The sequence below is a fragment of the Pinus tabuliformis genome, chromosome 1_1, assembly GCF_031772625.1.
Source record: "Pinus tabuliformis cultivar Carrire ecotype Pingquan chromosome 1_1, CPIR1, whole genome shotgun sequence".
Classification (NCBI taxonomy): Eukaryota; Viridiplantae; Streptophyta; class Pinopsida; order Pinales; family Pinaceae; genus Pinus; species Pinus tabuliformis.
The window spans coordinates 695,484,873-695,507,673 of record NC_142297.1 but is presented as its reverse complement, the minus strand read 5'-3'; the positions used below and the strand labels follow the sequence as shown (position 1 = coordinate 695,507,673).

Here is a 22,801-nt window from a genome sequence, read left to right as displayed (position 1 = left end):
AACACCATTCTTGTAGGGCACGTTCAAGGGAGAGCATATTCGGCGACCCGTCTCACCCTTTGGGTGAAGGAGATTTGGGGAGGGGTTCTTAAAGAATTACCTGAGGTGCAAGTATTACCCAGAGGCTAGTTTGCCCTACATTTCGCAAAGGAAAACTACACGGATTTGGTTCTGGCGAGGTATTGGCACATTGAGATGGCGTCGGTTCTGCTAAAAAGATGGAGCCCTCTATTTGACCCGGAGAGAGAACAAATAGGAGCTGGTCCGCTGTGGGTTCGTTTGCCAGGGCTTCCCCTTCAGTACTGGAGTGAAGAAGTCTTCATACGCATCGGGAATGCTCTGGGATCATACCTCGACCATGACCGCACCTTCGTGGAATCAAGGAACAGAAAGCTAGCTCGCATCCTGGTACATCTGGACACCCGCGAAGGATTGGAGGAGAAGATTACTTTACATTGGGGCAAATACACCAGAGTTCAGATACTGGACTACGAAGGGGTGCCTTTCAGATGCCGTCGCTGTCACAGGGTGGGGCATATTTTCAAGGACTGTCCTCTTAACAAGAAACAAGAAGCATCCCCTGCGCCATCAAATGTGCCCTCGAGGACTATATCGCCGGTCACCCTGCGTACTCCGGCATCGGGTCCCCCCATCAGCATTCCTCTACACGCTCCTGGAGCAGCTCACAACACATTATCTCCGTCGGTTACCAGATCTCGGGCTGTTGCAGCTTCTGCAACTGCTTCGGGTACATCTCTCTTCCCTCCCTTATCTATTTACTCTCCTTGCTCCTCTATGCATTCTCCATCAATGTCTGCTGCATTCTGCACTATACCTTCATCTCCTGTTATTGCTCCTTCTGCTCCCTCTTTACATATTCATCCCTCACCATCCTCCTCACCTTCATCATCCCGGGGGTCAAAACACAACTATAACCTGCGTCCACGAGTCCACTCTCTTGGATCTCATCTAAAGATAGCCGGTTTGGGTATTGCATCTGGGTCAACTCCCTTGTCTGCCCGGGGGAGAAAATCACATTTGTCAAAAGCCATCAAGAGGGCGGGTGCGGAGGTTGCCTCTGGGCGACAATCCACCATTGTTGGGGTTCTTAGAGCAGTGAACACCCCGGGCAATCTTCCCCCATGAAGTGCCTTTCTTTCAACTGTCGAGGCTTGGCTAGTGCCTCCAAGAAACTAGCCCTGCACAGGCTTTTTGAATCTGTCCCGGTAGACATTATCCTACTCCAAGAGACCCTTGGCCTGGCAGACTCCATTTCCGCCTCCTTATCCTCCATCATCCCTGGATGGCATTTTACAGCGATGGATTCCACTGGTAGATCGGGGGGCCTTGCGATTGGATATAACCCAGCATCCATCAGGGCTCGAGCTACATGGGGGGGACAGGGATTCATGGGGTTGGATTTCTTTTCGGCTGACCTGGGCTCCGATCTCAGAGTCATAAACATATATGGCCCCTGTCAACAAAGAGAAAAATTTTGGAGCCACTTATTGAGTCTATCTATCCTCTCAGCAGACAACATCATAATTGGGGGCGACCTAAACTTCTCCCTGGGATATAGCGAATCATGGGGAACCATGGCACAGTTTGATTCGATTACTGGGTATATGACCGACCTACTGGAGCGACATAACCTGATCGATGTCCCTATGCATAAAACTCTCCCCACCTGGAGGAACAGAAGAATTGGAGATGTTGCCCTTGCTCGCAGACTCGATAGATTCATTATGAAAGGTACTCTGATACAACAACTACATTTTTATAAACAATGGGTGGGTACTGGAGGTATATCGGATCACTATCCAATATACCTGGAGATATCAGGGCCTCATAAAAAACCTAAAGCCCCCTTCAAGTTTAATCATGGCTGGATACAGGATCCCTCATATATCAAGATGGTTAAGGATTTTTGGACTCAAAACCCGATTGATAGGTCAGATTCCTTGGCAAAAGGGTTCTGCTCAAACCTGTCACAGCTCAAGCACCTTTCTATTGAATGGGCCAGAGAGAAATATCAGAAGGATAACTCAGCACTACTGCATATAGAATCTGAGTTATCCTCTCTTTCGGATGAAAGAGGCCTGGGGTTCGCTACTGCTGAAGACAAAGTCCATCTGGTGGAACTTGAGAATCAGAAGTCAAAAATCCTAAGAGAACGAGAGGAGACCATCCATCTTCGTAGTAGAGCCACCTGGATAAAAGCTGGGGATGACAATACCCGATTCTTTCATAATTATGCTAAAGGCAGGAAGGTTAAGAATACCATTTGGAACCTCCCTCTCCCAGAAGGTGGAATAGCAGACTCCTTCACAAAGCTCTCACACCTGGGATCATCACACTTCAGAAATCTCTATAAACAACCCCCTGGCTCAACTATTGCTGATATCATCAACATTGCTAGTCACTTCCCCAGGTTTGTAAATGAGGATGAGGCGGAGACACTATTTGATCCTGTGACACCTGGGGAACTTGAGAACACCCTAAAATGGTTCAAGAAGGATCGTAGCCCGGGGCCGGACGGGTGGACCATCGAGTTTTACATTACTTTCTATGAGCTTCTCAGCAATGATTTACTGAGGGTTGTGGAGGAATGCAGGGTATCTGGGTCTTTGTACAATGCCATCAACTCTACTTTCATAGCCCTGATCCCCAAATCGGACTCCCCTTCCTCCTTCGACGATTATCGCCCCATCTCTCTATGTAACGTGCTTTACAAGATCATCTCCAAAATCATAGCAAATCGCCTCCGCCCTATTCTGTCCCGCAATATTGCCCCTCATCAATTTGCTTTCCTGGAACACCGTCAGATTCATGAAGCCATCGGGGCGGCTCAGGAAGCCCTCCACACCATCTGGACCAAGCACCACAAAGCCACTATCTTAAAGATAGATTTAGCAAAGGCTTTTGACCGTGTCAGCTGGCTCTACATCAAGATGCTTCTTATCCATCTGGGCTTCCCCATCAACTTCATCACTTGGATCATGGCTTGTATCTCCACTCCCACCTTTAGTGTTCTAATAAATGGGTCAGCATCACAGTTTTTTCACTCTGAACGTGGACTTAGACAGGGTTGTCCTCTGTCTCCTCTTCTCTTCCTGATTGTCATGGACGGCCTGAGTCGGCTTATCGATACAACAAAGAGAAATGGGGATCTTAGTGGACTCAAAATATCTGATGACTGCTTTCTCACCCATCTTCTTTTCGTGGACGACGTCATGATCTTCCTTGATGGCAGCATCAGGGATTCTCGCTCCTTCTCGAATATACTCACTCTATTCTCAGCTGCTACAGGGATGCTTGCAAATCACACTAAATCTTCCATCATTCTGTCTAGAACCTCTATACAAGAGTCCCATCTGGCTCGCCATCTGTTTCCTTTCTGCATCCATCCCTTAGACCGTGGCCTCAAATATCTAGGATTCTGGATCAAGCCTATCAGTCAAAAGATAGCTGACTGGGTCTGGCTAGTTGCAAAATTGGAGAAACGCCTCAATATTTGGAGCCACCGATATCTATCCAGAGCTGGCAGACTTGTATTGGTAAAATCCGTCCTGGAGGCCACCCCGGTCTTTTGGATGGCTCTTGCCTGGATTCCGAGGAGCATCTTGGCTAGATTACAACAAATTTGCAACAGATATCTGTGGAATGGGAACCAGGAAAAACGCATATTCGCTTGGGTAGGATGGAAGAAGATTGCTACTCCCAAAAAATGGGGTGGCTGGGGACTCAAAGACCTGCCTACATTTGCACAAGCCCTTGCGGCAAAAATGGGGTGGACTTTACTCACAGGCAATAATCTCTGGACCAGCATCACATATCACAAATATATCTGGCCTCTACACATCATGGAATGGATCCGACTTCCAACCTGGCCTAAATCTGGTATCTCATCTGTATGGAAAGCTCTTCTTAATTCTATGCCTCTCATCAGAGATAATCTGGTATGGAAAATCAATGACGGATCTTTGGCTCGTATTGGTATGGACCCTTGGAATGGTAGCGGCGGCAGGCATATACTACCTGAGGCCCTCATTCGGCACCTACACTCACTAGAGATTAAAGTACTGGCTGACATTGTTGATCCACATAACTCATCCATATTAGACCAGCGCTGGAAATCCGCATTGCAGATTAATCTTCCACCTCTCTGGCACCAGGAATGGACTGCATATACAAATGCGTTATCAGAGTCACACATCAGGATTAAACAAGGGCCGGACGAGCTTATCTGGCATCATTCCGAGAATGGAATATACACACCCAAGACAGGTTATCTATCGCTGATATCGCACAAGGTTCCGGATTTGATTTCATTTTGGTGGAAGTCACTATGGAAGCTCACCGCGCCCCCCAGGCAGAAACTCTTCTTTTGGTGTATACTTAAAGGTGTAGCACCCACAGGGGAATATCTCATGCGCCGAGCAGTTTATGGACCTACCTGGTGTACCCTGTGTAAAAGCGATTCCAAATCGAGCCACCATATATTTCTAAAGTGTACATCATTAACGACCTTGTGGCAATCTGTATCTTCCTCTATACAATTCACAGGCAATTGGGAAGGAGACGATATAATCTGAACCTGGGAATCATGGTATAATGGTCACAAAAACTCCAAATTACAAAGTCTACCTATTATTATTAGCTGGTACCTCTGGCTGGCTCGAAATTGGGCAATCTTTGATGAAAAACCAGTGAGCTGGCCCCATCTTACTGCTCATATTATATCTGCCTATAATGAACTGCCTGAGCCGCCACAACCTCGCTCTAGAAGACCGCGCGACCCACCGCATATTGAAAAAAGCACTCCATGGGCATTTTTTGATGGTGCTGCCCAGCAGCAGGGTTGTGGGGGAGGTTTTCTATTATACATTAATGAAAGTCACTACTATAAAGTCAAAATGGGACTGGGGATTGGCACAAACAATTTCGCAGAGATTATCACTCTTCGTCATCTCTTGCATTTTGCACTAGGGCACAACTGCATGCACATTCATATATTTGGAGACTCGAAGATCATCATAGATTGGTTCAATAACATTACTGTTTGTCACACACACACACTCAGTAATATCTTGGATGAAATAAATATACTGAAGGCTCAATTTATTGACATCACTTGCAATCATATCTACAGGGAACACAACAGCAGTGCCGACCAACTATCCAAGGAGGCCACGACACTTCCCAGAGGAGAGTGGATGATTCAGGAGCAGCGAGGAACAAACGCATATCAATACTATCATCGTCCTTACATAGAAACTCACTATCATAGGGCAGCCAACCCATGAGACACAATCTGGAATGATACTTTTTGAATAGCTTATGTACATAGATGACAGCACTACTTATCAGAAGCCCTGCGTGGCAATATGTATATATAACAAAACAACAAATGAACATCCTGCGTGATGATTTTGGTTTTATAACAGACATCCTAGACTTACAAACTGAGCCCATATGAGGCAGATGAACCCTACAGCATATGCTTAATGCATCTACAACATGTAATTTTTCAAGTTAATGAAAGATTGCGATTTTTCTAGTGGAAAAAAAAAAAAAAAAAAGAAGAAGTAATCTTCCTCGTATTTAAATTAATTTTATAATATTTAAACAATGTTGTAAATAATAATTATAAATCTATTAATTGTTATTATTACTTTTATATTAATCTTTCTTGTTTTTTTTATACAAATAGTTTGTGATCTTTCTCGTAAATTTTAATATTACTACTATATATTGTAAATTTTAATATTACTACTATATATTATAAAGTTTAATATTACTTCCATATATTGCGATAATTGTGTATAAACAGTTATTACTATTTATAAGAACTTTTAATATTAGAACGTATTCATTTTGTTATTTTTGGATTTTTTTTTAACTTTTTAAAATATGGATTAATGTCACAATAGCGTTTGTTAGGGATGAGTTAGTGATGAGTTTTATCATTATAGATGGTAAAGATGGATCTTACTCTAAGGAGACTGTGGTTCAACTCTTGTAGATACATTTCTCAAGTGAGGAGACCAAGATTAGGGTTCAAATCTTATAGACATATTCTTCAAGTGAGAGACCAAGGTTCAAATCTTGTAAAAAAAAAAAAAATCGTATTAATGAATTTTTCCACCACAATTTTTATGACAAAGATTAAGATTTATGTTTTTTGAATTTTTTTGAGGCATGGGATACTTATTGATTAAACATTTATTTTATTTTATTCATATTTTTTGAGGCATGGCATACATATGGGATCATTTATCTATGGACCTACCAATGAATGGTAAGGGCAGGGCAGGTCTTACTATAAGGAGACTAGTGTTGAAATCTTTCAGACGTCCTGTTGGGAACCAAGAAACATTTGCACCATAATTTCATAACCAACTTTCGTTATTAATCTAATAAATTCTAATGCCCTCATTCGAACCCTTTTATTGGTTTGGTTGGAAGAATGATACACTACCTTGCTTATCATATCCTTTATGTGTCTCCTCAAGAGTGCCCCCTTATAGCCCATTCTCTTGTAATGGAGAGTTTTAAAAAATTGGGATGGGTGGTTTTGACTTTTAGTATAATCTAGTTGAACCCTTACAAAGGTGTTGCTTAGGCCAATCTACACAAACCACCCTTATAGTCTAACCATTAGCTACAACCTCAAAAATCTATTTAGTTGGATGATAAAGGTGATGTGGAGGGAGGCCCAACCTCAATTTTTGTTAAATCGTTTCATGTTGATAGAAACTCTAACATTTCCAAAGCTAAGTCAAAGGCATCGAAATGATTTCTTGAGTGTAAACATTTAACCATTAATATGGTACATCAAGCAAGAAAGTGCCCAAATTGGTGACCCAATGATTACTCTCATTAATAGTGAGAGAAGTTTGGGGTACTTCATAATTGCAAGTCCTAAATTGAGTGAAGTGAGTTATTGAAGTGTATAAACTAGATGTTTCCTTTTAGGAAACAATGTGTTTAGGTGCAAACACCATAGATGTTTTGTCTTCTTTATTAAAAAATGGAGTTTCTATTTCATATATGTGGAGGGTTTGTCCAAAGGTCTTGTGATTGGGTGGAATTCAAGGATTGATTTTATCTCTACACATGTCTTCTTTGTAGGCATCATCCTTGAAGAAAGAGTTGAGTTCCTTCCATAGGTTTTCAAATTTGTAAATCTCTATGGTCCTTATGGGGAAAAATAATGTATTTGGAATTTTTTAAGGATCATTAAACCTTGGAAGGTGCCAATATAATTATGGGAGGAGATTTAAATTTGGCCCTAAATTATAGGAAGTTATGGAGGAGAAGTTGTAAGGGTTGACCTTTTGGCATATTGCTTCTCTCGCCTCTTTAAGGAGATTAAATTGGTAGATGTGGAGAATGTGAAAGCAATACCCCCTTGGAGGAATTCTAGAAGGGGAAGAGATGGGATCTCCAAAGAGGGTCGATAGGTTTCTTGTGGTCGAGAACATCTTGGAGAAGGCTAGAAAATATAATTATTAGGTAGGTTCTAAGGGTTTCCATAATCACCTCCTAGTTGCTTTTCAAATGGAAGAAGATGAGTAGAAGCCTTTAACTACCTTTAAGTTTGATCATGTTTGGTTTGAAGATGACTCCTTTAAACAACTAGTTTTCATTTATTAGAATATTTATGATACTTCATTCAGGGACTGTAATACCCCTTTGTTCTCTATGTTAATGTCTTGTTATATTTAGACTGGATTATTTTTATATTTGATGGCTAGGAAGTCATGTCGGATTGAAATGTGTGAACAATAAAGTTACTATGATGTAATAAATAAAGTTTGATTAATAAATAAAAATTTGAAATTTACTTGGGAAAGTGTTATGAATATAATTCATATAAAAATAATAAATATGAATATGAATATAATTCATATAAAAATAATAAATATAAATATAAATATAATAATAATAAATTAACTAATGGTTCGTTAGTTAGTAATGAAAAGGCATGTCTTAGAGACATGACCATTCATGAAAAGGCACATGCCTAGGGTATATAAGCAAGCCCTCATTCTCATTTGTAATCATCTCATATCAATTCTTATACAATATTCAATATACAGTTACATGTCTTACAATGGACATTTACGTCTTTGAAGATTTTAAAGATTTCCGCTGTGTATAAAACTTGTGGTCGTTACATTGGTCTTAGAGTTGTTCGATACTCTTGATGCTCAACCACTGAAGAGAACCAGTCTGATTCGATCTTTAGCCATTAATCCTTTGTCAACGTTGTTGTCATCACAATTGAAGTATTTCGCTACACAAAGTTGGAGTTTCTCTATTTTGTCAGTTTCTTTAAAAAAAAAAAGATATAAAGATTAAAGAAAAAAATCATATAAAAATTATACTATTAAATAAGAAAAAAAATTAGTCCGATGTAAATTTTGAAGGAGAACATTCATATATATATAAATGTTTTACATTATTGATAAAAAGTGCATGATAAAGTTAAAAGGGAATCTTTCCAAATATCTTTAAAACTAGTAAGAGAAGGAAGAGTAGATAAGATTATCTTGATTCTTCATTAAGTGGTTTACAAGCTCGTTGTTTTAGCAACCCATGGTAATTTCCCATGATATTTTCAAGGTAAAAGAAAAACAAAAGGGCTGCAAAATCTCTTTATGTGAATGGTAAGTTTCACCTTTTACTTGGAGAAAATTAATTGAGTCAAAGGCACATAAGTGGACATATATTTTATATTATGCCCTAAAGAGGTGAATAGCCATGTTTCACTGGGATTGTAACTTTTCAAACAGAAAAAATTATATATATATATATATATATATATATATAACAAAATAAATTTAAAAATAAAAATAAAAAGAAGAAGAGAGTTTAAGAAAAAAAAATATTATTATAGAAGTTAAAAGACAAGTTGAAGTATAAAGTGCAAGGGATTATATTAAAAATCATGGCTACATAAAAGATTACAAGGTTACATTGGTATCTAAGTATGAAGGATGAAAAGATGAGTTATACACAACAATCGTTATTTTGGACTAAATGTCTATTTTGTCTAGACATTATTGGATACACTTATATTAAAAAAATTGCAATTTAAAATGTCTAGCGTGTGGAAGATTATTTAGTATCAAAGAGCATAATGATAATGAACAGATGCAAACAAAAAAAATAAAGGAAGAAACTGCAAAACTTCAACAAAAGAACGAACCATCGGAAAAGAAATATAAAGATCTCGAAGATCGGTTTCAGGAAAAATCAACAGAAAGCAACAAAGAAATTTGGCATCTAAGGGACCAGAATGAGAAATTACTTTCACAGATGAAAAAATTAAAGGTTAAGAAACAAAGACTAAAACAAGAAAATGAAAGTTCTGATAAGGAACTAAAGGAGAATCTATCAAAAAAAAGAAAAAAGAAAATTTGTGCCTAAAAACCCTTAATAAAAAATTATTAGAGCAAATATAAAATTTAAAAAATAAAGAGAAATATACTAAGGACAAAGTCAACGATTCAGAAAATGGTGAACTTTCACGTTTAAGGAATCATAACCAAGCCTTAGTTACGCAAATAAAGAAGCTTAAAAGTGACAAGAAATCATTAAATGGCAAGCTAGAACAACTTCAAGGAGTGGTGTCGAAGTCTCCAGTTGTTTCATTCCAAGTTGAAGATAAAGAAACAAATATCGATCCAATCAAAATCATAACTCAAGAAGAGGATAACCTATTGAAGTGAAGACACATGAAGAAGTTGCAGTTCAAACAATGGACATTCCAAATGATGATTTAGTAGCCAACTCAACAACAACAGCACCTAAAGGAAATCAGGAAACAACCACTAACATGATAAGGGAAAGTCCAACCAGAAGAACTATTTATCGACATCTGAATCACAAGAGAAGAATCTTCAATCGATCTATGTACCAGTATCACTCAGAACATAAACGACAAATTTTGTTACCAAGAACATTGAAGTTTGCATAATCCAGTCCTACGATAACTATTCATCACAAATTTCTAGAGATCAAAAGATTAACCTAGGATGGTATGGTTCGTTCTCAGTACGACAATTTTGTCTATCACTGAAAGCATCATATCATCTTGTATCAATGAGGATGAAATTTTAGAGACGAGAAGATATTCTTAGTAAGCTTTGAGGACAAAGCTTCTTGAAGAGAGAGGCAATGTTATGAATATAATTCATATAAAAATCATAAATAATAATAATTAATAATTAATTAACTAATGGTTAGTTAGTTAGTAATGAAAAGGCTTATCTTAGAGACATGACCATTCATGAAAGGGCACGTGCCTAGGGTATATAAGAAAACCCCCATTCTCATTTGTAATCATGTCATATCAATTCTTATACAATATTCAATATACAGTTACATGTCTTACAATGGACATTTACGTCTTTGAAGTATCTTAAATATTTCCCCTGCGTATATGACTTTTGGTCATTACAGAAATAAATACAAAGTTAAGAGATTTTTGCCAAGATTTGGAAACCATTATTGGTAGATGAGATCAAAACAAATCCTCCCTAAATGACTCCTAAAAATCCATAGGAGGCAATAAGACAAGATTTAATCAGATGGGAGAGAAATATCTATTAAATCACTTAGTTGGAGAAAGACACTAAGTATGGGTGGAATAAAGCATCGCGGGAGAGAAAGGCGGGATTTAAAGAAAAAGGAAAGCACCTTTTTCAGAAAATAAAAAGAATAAAAGAAATAAATCATAAGCAAGTGAGTTAACAGACCCAATAAAAGGGGGGATGCTGCTAAAAAAATATGCCAAGGAAAAAGATTTATAAAATACATTCCTAAGGAATGAATAAGGTTGTTGATTCCATTCGCAAGCATATCTTAGCTTGGGGGGAACTAGTGGATTTAGTTCATGGTCGGGAGGAAAGTGTGAATTCCCAAGTATATTTCCAATAGCAGACACGATTAGAGAATTTGGAATCATTCAATTCATTTTTGTTGATGAATTGTGTATATGGATTTTTTGAAATTATGCATGTAAGTGACTTATGAATAAGCTTTATCTATTGGTCTAGTTGAAGTCTTAGTGTATAATATATTTTAAGATTATGTTGAGCCTCAGTCAATTATCGATTTAACTACATGGATTGAAAAAGGTTATAATTGTGTGTGCGAAGAGACTAGTGTTTTAAAATATGTTATTAATTCTCATGTTATATATGGCAATGAAAAGTAGATGTGTCGAAGCGTAAAATTATGGAGGTAATGATATAAAAATGGGGATTCACTAAGCAAGTAGGGTTGTATCTTGTTCAAAAAAATTAGAAAATTAAGAATGTCTATCAGGTGGTAGCGTATTATATTGATCTATGAGAGTTAATATTTAGTGTATTCGAGAGTGTACTATCTTAAATATTGTTAATGAAAATAAGCTACTATTACTTCACATAGAAATCATAACTTAAGAAAAGAAGGGAAAAGGAAAATATCATTCAACGACAATCATTTGACTAGGTGAACAAATTTCTACACTTGCAATGTGCAGCCAAGATGGGTAATCCCTCTTAAGGCCATAGTAATTCAAAATCCAAACTAAATCAAGATAAGCATGAATTTCCTCCCTCGTATATGATCACATTTGAAATGATTAAGAGAGTAGGAATACACAGAATTGCACCTTGAAGGTAGTTGACCTGAACCATGCTAAGAAATTTATGCAGTTGTTCATCTTGAGATCATCCAAGATTAAACAAAGAAATAAAAATCCATAGAAAAGCACGTACAGTCATACAAACTTTCACCAACACACCTATTTTGTGAAAGTGTTGGAGGAAATTAATTACATATACATAACATTAAAAAAAACATCCTCTTATTCTCTACTCATGGAGATATATATAATCAAAAATAGCATTATGAAATCCAACTGAAGCCACTATTCAACAAACATAACGATCAAACATGAATAACTAGTTAATCATTTATAAACTACAAGAACTTGCAAAATAGGAAATTATAGAGCGTTGTCATTCTTATTCACATGGAGTTTTGTTTTTAATATTCAATTTCAAATCATAATTCAAATCAGTTACTTATACATGTCGTATGCCTAAATATGTAACAAAAATTCCATCTAGAAATTACAACTTTTGAAACAGTGAAGAAAACAAACTAAAGAAGCGTTATAATCAGACCATAGAAGAAATGCATATGTCAATTGCGAAAATAGAGAAGAGAAATCGGGCTAACCTTTTTGCCTGACATTGAGCATGCTTAAGCCAGGGAACGAGTGAAGGAATTACAAAACATGTAGTATAAAAAACCATCTCTAATAGTGGTTGGAACAACACACACACATAGGAAACTGAAAGCAAGATGTAACCATTTTCATAACAAGCATCGGCTCTGTAAAAGGAAGTATATTCAGCCTTCGGAAGATTCAATTAAAAACAAATAATCTAATAGAATCTCGCTACATAGTGAATGTCATGATTAAGCACAATTTGACACATATATAATTCAGTCGTACATCATAGTTTACCAGATACAGTGAATACCACAGGACGATTTTCTCAAAATTTCCTCTATTGAATTTTTTTCCCTAAGGGAGACTACTCTACATTGAAAAACCAAAAGCAGAATTTGGGTTCCATTGGCCCCTATGCCAAAATCTTACAACGAGGAATCCAAGGGGAGGATGTGAAAAAAAATGACCTATAGGAAAAGTGGAGAGATTTTTAGAGGCATAGATGCTTGTTTATGAAGTTAGACGGTCATGACAGCAGCATACCTGTCACCATAAATTCAAAAAGGAAGAGGAATGAGTCCCAACCATACCTTGATGAAACGGAACAAAAAAAAAAATGTAGGGTAGGACAATGTTATACCTATAGATTTGAAACACTTAGGCGTCTTGTTCCTGCATGAACCCCAAAAAAATCATTGATATAGAGAAAGTGAATGCATTGATGTCATAAGAAGGGAATAAAAGAAAAAGAAAAACAACACCATTAAATACTGGGAACCAAAATGCATATCCATTACCTTCTCCAAGGGTTGAAACCCCAGCCTGGTTATAAGAATTATGGGTTGAAATGGTTATGACCCCACGACCCTGTTGGAAACGACTCAGAAAAACCCTTAACTTAACTACCAACAATACAAGGGTTCCTAAAAATTCATATACATATATAAACCATGAATTCGAACCAATCTATGTTTGGAAAATTTAATTACTCTTATCAGTATTTAGGAAGAAGTGGAGAGGTCGAAGGAGAGTACAGACTATCCTTAGACCAACAAAGAAGAATAATATGCAAGCCATCACCTGTAATGCAAAGCAAAGAAAATAACCACGTAATATGGAGTGACCTTGCACATTAAAATGACATCATTTGAGGGAAATCATGTTTAGGAAATTAGGTGAGAGACCCAAGCAGAACTATGAAAACACTACTCAGACACTAACCATTACAAAGAAAAAGACGAAGTTACCTATTGACACTAAGTGATAATCACAGAGGCGCTTCTGAGCGACACTGAGCAAGTCAATTTTTGAAATTCTTAGAAAACCTTGAGGTAACAAAGAAACATATGAGTGGATTAGAATGGCGAGAAGCAATCAAAGCACCGAATGGTAACAAGGCAAGAATGACCATATCATCCATTTATCGCCTTACATGCATTCTGGATATTGATGAAGCAACAATTCATGGAAGAAACTTGCAACCACACACCTAGGAAGGGGACCATAGCTACCTTGTTTCCCCACTTCCAAAGCAGCACTCTGGAAGAAAAATCATGCACTCAGCGGAAAGAAAAAAATAAAATCAAATAAATAAATAAATAATCAAATGAGCAGGGAAACAAGGAAAGTCGTGATATTATGGTTTGGTGAGTGATTTATCCACCATTGATTTGGTATGGGTATATCTCGGGCATCCACGTAGAGCCAGCCTGACACCCATGTGAAGATCACATGGACCAGGGCAACGTGGCCTCCATTAGTGTGGTTCATAAAATCCAATAAACCATCATTTCCATTCATCCAAACTCATTTGCAACCCATAACAATCTAGCGCCTTATTAATGTTAATCCTTATGCACTAAGGTCAAAATAATATGACCCTTCTAGTGCATAAGGTGTCTATGTTAACTTATATAGTTCTATGGATATGTAATGTATACCAAACCTTATAACCTTGCAATAGGGATAATATAAGTCATAAGAAGTTGGAGGGGATACCCTAGCGTAAGGTGAATGGTTGTACTTTGTTGAACCAAGACAAGAACTATATTAAGGATAAGCAGAAATAAATGTGTATTATATTAATAATAAATAAAACATTGAGTCAACCTAGGTATGTGACAGGGACTTTTCTATGATTTAATTTTCCAATAATTTAAAGTAAGTAAAACACTTGTAGTTGTTAGTTGTTTGATCCATAAATAAGATAAAGGGGCTTATAAGGAGTTATCTAAGGTTTAAGGGGATATGGCCTCTTTCTTTGATTTAAATTTTGCTAATGTATTATATCATGGGAAATTTAATTCTTTGAAAGTTATTCAAGAAAGAAAGAAACTTAATTTGGACAATGAAGAAATTAATTGGAGGCTCAAAAGTAGAGCTACTCGGTGAGGTGAACGAGACAACAATACAAAATTCTTTCAAAATTGTGCGGTGGAAAAAGAATTACCACTATTTGGGAAGTGGGGCTAATTGATTATTTAAGGGAAAATCCCTTAAGAGATATTGTTAGAGCTAACAAGGATCATTTTCAAAATTTATTTAAATACCTTGGTATAACTAATATTGGATACTTGTTGAAGATTGTAAAAACCTTTACTAGGTATTTTGATGAGAGGGTGAATGAAGAATTAGAGGTTGAGGTGACAAAAGAAGACATGAAGGCAACCCTGCATATGTTGAAGAAGACAAAGAGCCCTAGGCTAGATAGTTCGACCATGGAATTCGATCTTGGCTTTTATAATATTTTAGAGGTGGAATTATTAAGGTTGATTGAGGCATCGAGTTTGTTTGGGAAAGTCTTGGCCAATTTAAATTCAAAATTCATTTCCATCATCCAAAAATGAGTGATGCTTGGTCCCTTGAATACTTATGTCCAATCTCTTTGTGTTGTCTTGTTTGTATAGTTATTGCTAAGGCCATAATGAATATATTGAAGGGGATGTTGTCTAGTTTTATTTCTCAGGAATAGCACAAGTTCGCCCTTCACGAGTAGATTCATGATGTAGTGGGTGAAACCTAAGAAGGATTACAAATAATCAAGTAGGAAAATTTGCATGTTGTAGTTATGAAGATTAACCTTTGCCTTTACTAAACCAGTTACTCCAATGGTGGGAAGTTGAACCACACAACAAGAAGCTACAGGTTATTCCTTTGTAGGTGGTTCTTTTGGGAAAGGTTTGTGATAAGGTAAATTGGTTGTATAAAATGGTGCTTTTGCAAATGGTATGAATCCAAAAACTGTAAATTGGATAGTATGATGTATGACCCCAATTTCAATTTTTTTGTTAAGAAATGGATATCATTCATGGTTTTTTAATTCCTCGAGGGGCTTACTTAGGGTTGTCCATTGTCTCACTTTTTTTTGTTATTAGCTGCAAAAGGGTTAAGTAAATGATCACGAAGGCTACAAGGGAAGGAGTTGTAAAAGGGATCAGAGTTGTATATTTAGTATACATCTCCAATTTGCTTTTTGTTGATGATACTTTTTGTTTGTGCACAGGTTTTATAGGAAGATTAAACAATATAATGTTGAAAATAGCAATAAGAAATGCTAAAAATAGCATTGCTATAGATAGCATTTCAAGATATATTCCAATTTTAATTTGTCCTTGAATTAAAATTAAGAATTAAAATTCGAATTTAGTCTCACCAGTTGTTTGAAAAATAATTAATTAATTCATCTTGAGTTAATTAGTTGGTGAAATTCAAACATGAAGTCTTTGTGAAGACATGCAACAATTATCCCTTTGATTGAGGAAGTTATCCCTTAATTAAGGAGATAAGGATGAGTTGTATTTGAGTTGTAATTAGTTAGCTCAGTTAACTGAGTTAATTCCAGTTAAATTAGTTCCAAACAGTTTGTGGAACTAATTGCGAGTTCAGTCAGTTAATGCATGCATGCATGCAACTAGTGTTCTCCAGATAACTGAATATTTTCTCATAAATAACTCATGTATGTCAGTTCAGACAAAGACCCAATTGAGATTAAAGGAAAGGACAGTGTACTATCAGTTGCTAGAATATTCCCATGTGAATATCTCTTGCATGCAGAAGGAATTCATTCCTTGAGGATTGCGCAGTTACTATAGAGGTCAGAGCAGTGTGTGAGGTGAGAATCACACAGGTTATAGCTAGAGGACCCAGGGAAAACTGTGCAAGGAAATAGGAGGCTTGGAGGACTGAGGAGAAGGCATATGTGTTTTTTATTCTGTCTATGAGCAGCACTAAGGGATTGTACTGAGAGCTGGATAGCTTGAAATCTAAAGCTTTGTGTAATCCTGAGATATTTCCACTTGTATGATAATACAGATAGCAGGGTTTTTAGCTAAGGCTTTCCCCAGAGTATTCTTCTGTGTTTCATCTATGATTGAATCTTGTTCTCTGTTATATGTGTTCTGTTTGATCTTGCTCAAAATCAATTAAGCTTTCGCAAGTTTGATAGTAGAAGTAGATTAAGTATTTTTCTTTAGTACATTGCATAATCAATTTAATCTATAGTGAGAATTTATACATGGTATCGGAGCAAAGGTGATCAAAGCAGAGAACAGTATACAAAGAGGGGAGAAGTTCGAAGTTTGAAGTTCTTGATTGTAGGTACAAAATCGATTTCTTATCATATCTCAAAGTTCCCCAATGGCGTTCAATGGCTTGAGACTCGAGTATGCCCTGGATGGCAGCTCGAATTACATAGCATGGAAGCGGTATTAGAAGACAATGGTTTGAAGGAATTCATTGATCAAGAAGTCCCCAAGCCAGTAGCAGCTAATGCCCAAGAATTGTCGGAATGGAAGAAATGTGTGGCAAGAGCAAGGAGGATTCTTCTGGAGGGAGTTCGAGACCATATTGTTTCGAGTCCCCATGGGAAGGAGACTCCGTTTTCAATGTGGAATACATTGAAGGACCTATATCAGAACAACAGCGACCAAAGGAAACGGGCGCTGAAGGACAAGATTCGGAAAATCAAGTGTGAAAAGGGCAACACAATCTCTACATATCTGAACAAGCTCACCACCTGCAGAGATGAGCTTGGAAGTGTAGGAATCACGACAGTTGATGATGATATGGTGAGTCTTGCTCTCCTCGGTCTTCCTAAGAGCTAGCATAGCTACCAAGACTTAGTGAATGGAAGAGAGAAACTGCCAGATTGGGAACGACTGTGGCCGGATCTGATGCAGGAGGAGATCAGAAGAAGCACCAGGGATGGTTCTTCATCTAAGCATGATGATGAAGAAAATCTAGCCTTAGCAAGTAAGGCGAGGAAAGGGAAAGGGGAGGCTTCCCATTCCAAATCAAGTTCTTCCCATGGAGGGAAGAAGACTGACAAATCTAAAGTGAGATGCTTTAATTGTCATGAGGTGGGCCATTATGCAACTAATTTTCCATTGAAGAAATCTAAGAAGGGATTCTCAGAAGGATCCGAAGGTGAGGCATTGGACTCTCAATTCGAATTGGATTTTACCCTCATCGCATGCATGGTTTCATCAATGATGGGTTGATGTTGGTTTCTTGACAGTGGAGCCTCATTCCACATGACCAATGATAAGAGTTTGTTCAATACCTTGAAGGAGAAAGACCTCCGGATGTGCATAGAGATGGGTAATGATGAAAGGTATAGTGTTTCAGGAGTGGGCACAGTTGCTTTTCAGAGGGAGCATGGAGCTCTCATCACCTTGACAGATGTGAAGTATGTGCCTAGACTGAACAAGAACTTGGTATCAATTGCGATGTTGGAGGACAAAGGCTATGATGTTGTCTTCAGTAAGGGAAAGGTTTTCCTTAGACACATCACCACGGGACAGGTGAAGCATATCGGTTCATGAGTCAAGAACCTATATGCTCTTGAGGTTCAAGATGCATGCAAAGCCTTGAGGAGTAAGGCAACTGTTAGAGACTTGGTGGTTGAGAGGGAGAGTAAATTACCTCTCAACATACAACCCCAGAACAAGTCTCAAACAATTGTGGAGGAGCCATAGGTGGAGATGCTAATAGGAGACTGAGTGGAGGCATCCACTCATGCAGAGACCTCCAGTAGGGGGGAATTTTGAGCCAAGTGGGCAGAGGGAGCACATGTAGCCATACCTCTAGGTGTGAGGTGGGGCAATGTGAAGTGATAGTCCCAAGAAGGCTGAAATAGGGGCAGGATCCTTGAGGTACCCAACCTCTTTTATTAGAATTTGCTACAGGAGCCCCGACGAGGAGTAGCAAGACTCGCTGAGTGGGTAGAGACAGATGCGGATGGAGCGGTAGAGGGAGCTTCAGCATCAGAGGGTGTTTCTAGCCCAATAGGGAGGTTAGTTGGGAGATCAGTTACTTACTTCTCAGTAACTGAGTTGCAGTGCAGCAGTGGACAGCACGATGAAACATGATGAGAGGAGGCACAGTGTGGATGCAGTGCTGGGAGAAAGGACCAGTAGCGGCACGGATGCCGTGGGAGGAATAAATGGGATTGATGCCGTCATAGATCAAAGTGATAGAGGCTAGAGCAGTCAGATACTGAAGAGCGCAGAGAAGGATTGACAACAGTGCAGAAAGGCTAAGTCAACAAAAGCGCAGAGTTTTCAGTCGACATAGGCAACAGTAGTCAGAGACTTTGATGACAGAGGCATCATAATGATTCAGGTTGGATATTTTTTTTGTTTCTGAAGTTGTTGGAGCAACAACACTTGAGAGAAGTGTTGCATGCAGAACATTCCAAAGGCTCAACATCAAGATCGAGTTGAATCCCTTTTTTGTTGAGAGGGAGTGTTGAACATAGCAACAAGAAATGCTAAAAATAGCATTGTTATAGATAACAATTCAGGATATATTTCAATTTTAATTTGTCCTTGAATTAAAATTCGAATTTAGTCTCCCCAGCTGTTTGAAAAATAATTAATTAATTCATGTTGAGTTAATTAGTTGGTTAAATTCAAACATGAAGTCTTTGTGAAGACATGCAACAGTGATCCCTTTGATTGAGGAAGTTATCCCTTAATTAAGGAGATAAGGATGAGTTGTATTTGAGTTGTGATTAGTTAGCTCAGTTAACTAAGTTAAGTCCAGTTAAATTAGTTCCAAACAGTTTGTGGAACTCATTGTGAGTTCAGTCAGTTAATGCATGCATGCATGCAACTAGCGTTCTCCAGATAACTGAATATTCTCTCATAAATAACTCATGCATGTCAATTCTGACAAAGACCCAGTTGAGATTAAAGGCAGGAGTAGTGTACTATGAGTTGCTAGAATATTCCCATGTGAATATCTCTTGCATGCAGAAGGAATTCATTCCTTGAGGATTGCGCAGTTACTACAGAGGTCAGAGCAGTGTGTGAGGTGAGAATCACATAGGTTACAGCTGGAGGACCCGGGGAAAACTACGCAAGGAAATAGGAGGCTTGTAGGATTGAGGAGAAGGCATATGTGTTGTCTATTATGTCCATGAGCAGCAGTGAGGGATTGTACTGAGAGTTGGATAGCTTGAGATATAAAGCTCTGTGTAATCCTGAGATATTTCCACTTGTATGATAATACAGATAGTGGGGTTTTTAGTTGAGGCTTTCCCTAGAGTATTCTTCTGTGTTTCATGTGTGATTGAATCTTCTTCTCTGTTATATGTGTTCTGTTTGATCTTGCTAAAAATTGATTAAGCTTCCGCAAGTTTAATAGTAGAAGTAGATTAAATATTTTTCTTTAGTACATTGCATAATCAGTTTAATCTACAGTGGGAATTTCTACATATAAATCACTCATGGATAGTTATTTTGGAGAAATAAACATGGAATTTAACTTCAACAAAATGTGTATGATTTTTAATGGGTTGGGGGACAAGTTGGAAGGACAAGTTTCATAAACATTCCTTGCGACCTCACGTACGCTGGATTAATGCACCAAAAATTTGGGTTTTCGCCTCAAACCTAATGATTACAAATGTGCTAGTTGGTTGTGGCTAGACAAGAATATTTTATCAAGAATTTCTTATTGGTGCAATACACAATTGCACAACTATTTAGTGGTGTTAGGTTAATACTTTTCAAGTGAGAACTTGAAAGCATACCTATTTATTGGTTATCCATAACATATATATTAAAAAGGGATTATTGACAAGATAATAAAAAAGTTATTTAACTTTCTCTGGACAATAAATAATGAAAATCAAGGGATCCCTTTGGTTAAATGGTCTAAAATAGTAGAGACAAAAGAAGTAAGAGGGGGGAGGTGTCCAAACAATATTTATGTAAGTATGGGGGTTTTAATGCACTACGTAAAACCCCCATACTTAAATTCAAAAAGAGTCAAGGGATCTCTACTTGAATGGTTCATGAGGCACAATACTTGCTAAGGTTTTGCAAATGGGGTAGCAAGCTAAGTGGGCTTGATTGTGGGGAAAACTCCACAGTTAAGCGCACTTGAGCCAGAGGATTCTGGGATGGGTGACCTCCTGGGAAGTCCTGGTTACCGGGTGCAAGCCCCGGAAGTGATGATTGATGCTATGTGATTTATTTCACTAGTTTCAATCCCACTTCTTCACCCCTGTGAGCATCACCCGATGCAATGAGTGCTAAGTGAACTATTCAAAAATCATGAGAAATTAGTCAGTTACGACTACCTCTCATGGAAATGGTCATGCGTAAATGACTTACTTAACACAGTTGAATCCCACAAATGATATCTAATATTTATGTATTTAGTCAATATTTGTGGGAAAAAAGTTTACGGAGGCTCCCTTTTATTAATGTCTTTTTGATGCACAAGTATCTTTTATAATTCATTTTCTTCCAAGTTTGTAGTTTTTAGGGATTTCTAGTGTGTTCACGTAGGAGGAACTAGCTTTTCTAAATTGCCATGTAATATAACGAAGTTTGCTAGTTTAGCATGTTTTTGAGTAATTTTAGGAGGAAATTTGATTTGTTCGTATTTTTACTAAGCCTAGAATATATGAGTCCATCTTTAAGGGATTCAATTTATTCTCCTGTATAATTATATTAGTAAGACTTTCTCAAGTAGGAAGAGAGACTAAACAAAGAATGAAGACTTAGACAATTATATATGCCCAAAGAAATAGTTTAGAGAAGACAATTGCAATTTTAGTTCATTAACATAATTTCTAAATAGAATTGGTTGTGCTTATTATTCTTTTCTTCGTCTTTATCAAGATTAATTCTCTATCACTGGAAGTGTAGATTCTTTGATCATAACCCTCTAAATTCTCTATCAAATTTGAAATATGAAATTGTTTAACTTAGAGTTTACAAAGAAGAATTCAGTTGATTTTTTCATTGGTTTGGAAGGAAGATCAAAGAAAGAAAACATGTTTGTGAAAGGGAGAAATGAAAATATGAAAATTTGTATTCGAACTTTTCTTAGATATGCATTGTTAAAACTTTTGGATCTTCAAGGTTCTGGTGTCAAGGTTCCAACATTGGTGTGCTTTATTAAAAGCATTTAGAATCTATATCTTTATTAAACGTTTCATTTTGGGAAATGTTAGATCTTGCCATTTGGATATCGCATGGTTATGCATCAAAGTTTCATTGCATTTAGAGATTTTTTAAAATCAAGGCATCAATATCCATATACAAAACTTAATTTATGTTTCTTTTTAAGTTCTTCTAGATAATATAACTTTTGAATTTGTAAGGCTTCGCCGGCGTGGTTATGAGGTTAGGTGTTAAGCTAGCAAATCCAAATTAAGAAATAAAGGCACCCCCTGGATTTGTAAAGAGGGGATCATTTGAATTCCAATTAATTCTGCGTCGACATTTTGGGGTTCTAAAGGAGTCTAATTTCATGTGTTTCTATTGAATGACTTGGTATCACAGGTGTGAAGTTGAAAAAAAGAAGGTGGATTAATGTTAGATTGGGTCTACGTCATCTTTGGGCAAAAGTAATGAAGGTGAAATATTTTTGACGTTGGTTTGTAGATGATTTGATCATATTTCAAGCAAAATCATTTAAATGGGATTGAAATGCATGGAAATTCTTGGTTAAGGTATTCCTAATTATTGGTAATTGGATTGCATGCAAAATTGGCAAAGGTGATGAAGTAAGGCTAGGTGAAGATCCTTCAATATATTGTCATAGAAATTTTAGATTATCCCCTCCTTTGTTCAGTGAGCTTTACTCAAAAGGCTCATCAAGAATTTTTTATGTTTCAAAACAAGTGGGGCTTAGTGGTTGAGTTCAAGATTGATGTTTAGTTGAGAATTAAAATTTACTAGGAAATTTAATAGAAGAGTGGTTGAATTACATTTTGTTGTTAAAACGTTATGCAAATGTGTTACAAGATCAAGAGGATGAGTTGAAATAATCAAATAATAAAGGCTAGAGGTCTCTCACATGAAAGAATAAGTTATGAAGCCATGATGGAACTCATGTTGGAGGCATATGTGATAAATTATAGAGTATGGTGGTGGAAGATGACATTGAATCTGGATAACCCCTTAAAAAGACATATTTTTATGGAAAATTTTATCAAAGAAAAGAGTCACATTGGACAAAGCTTGTTATCACTCAGAATTTTCTCAAGGCTCAAGAAAGAAATTTCCAAGGTAACCACAAACCAATATTTTAGACTCGGGT

At 37.3% G+C, this 22,801-nt stretch overlaps 1 pseudogene; it reads left to right on the top strand.

The window, feature by feature from the left end:
- Nucleotides 1–1,319: 1,319 nt before the first annotated feature.
- The window catches only part of LOC149215352 (uncharacterized), a 53,759-nt pseudogene continuing 32,277 nt past the window's right edge, over nt 1,320–22,801 (top strand).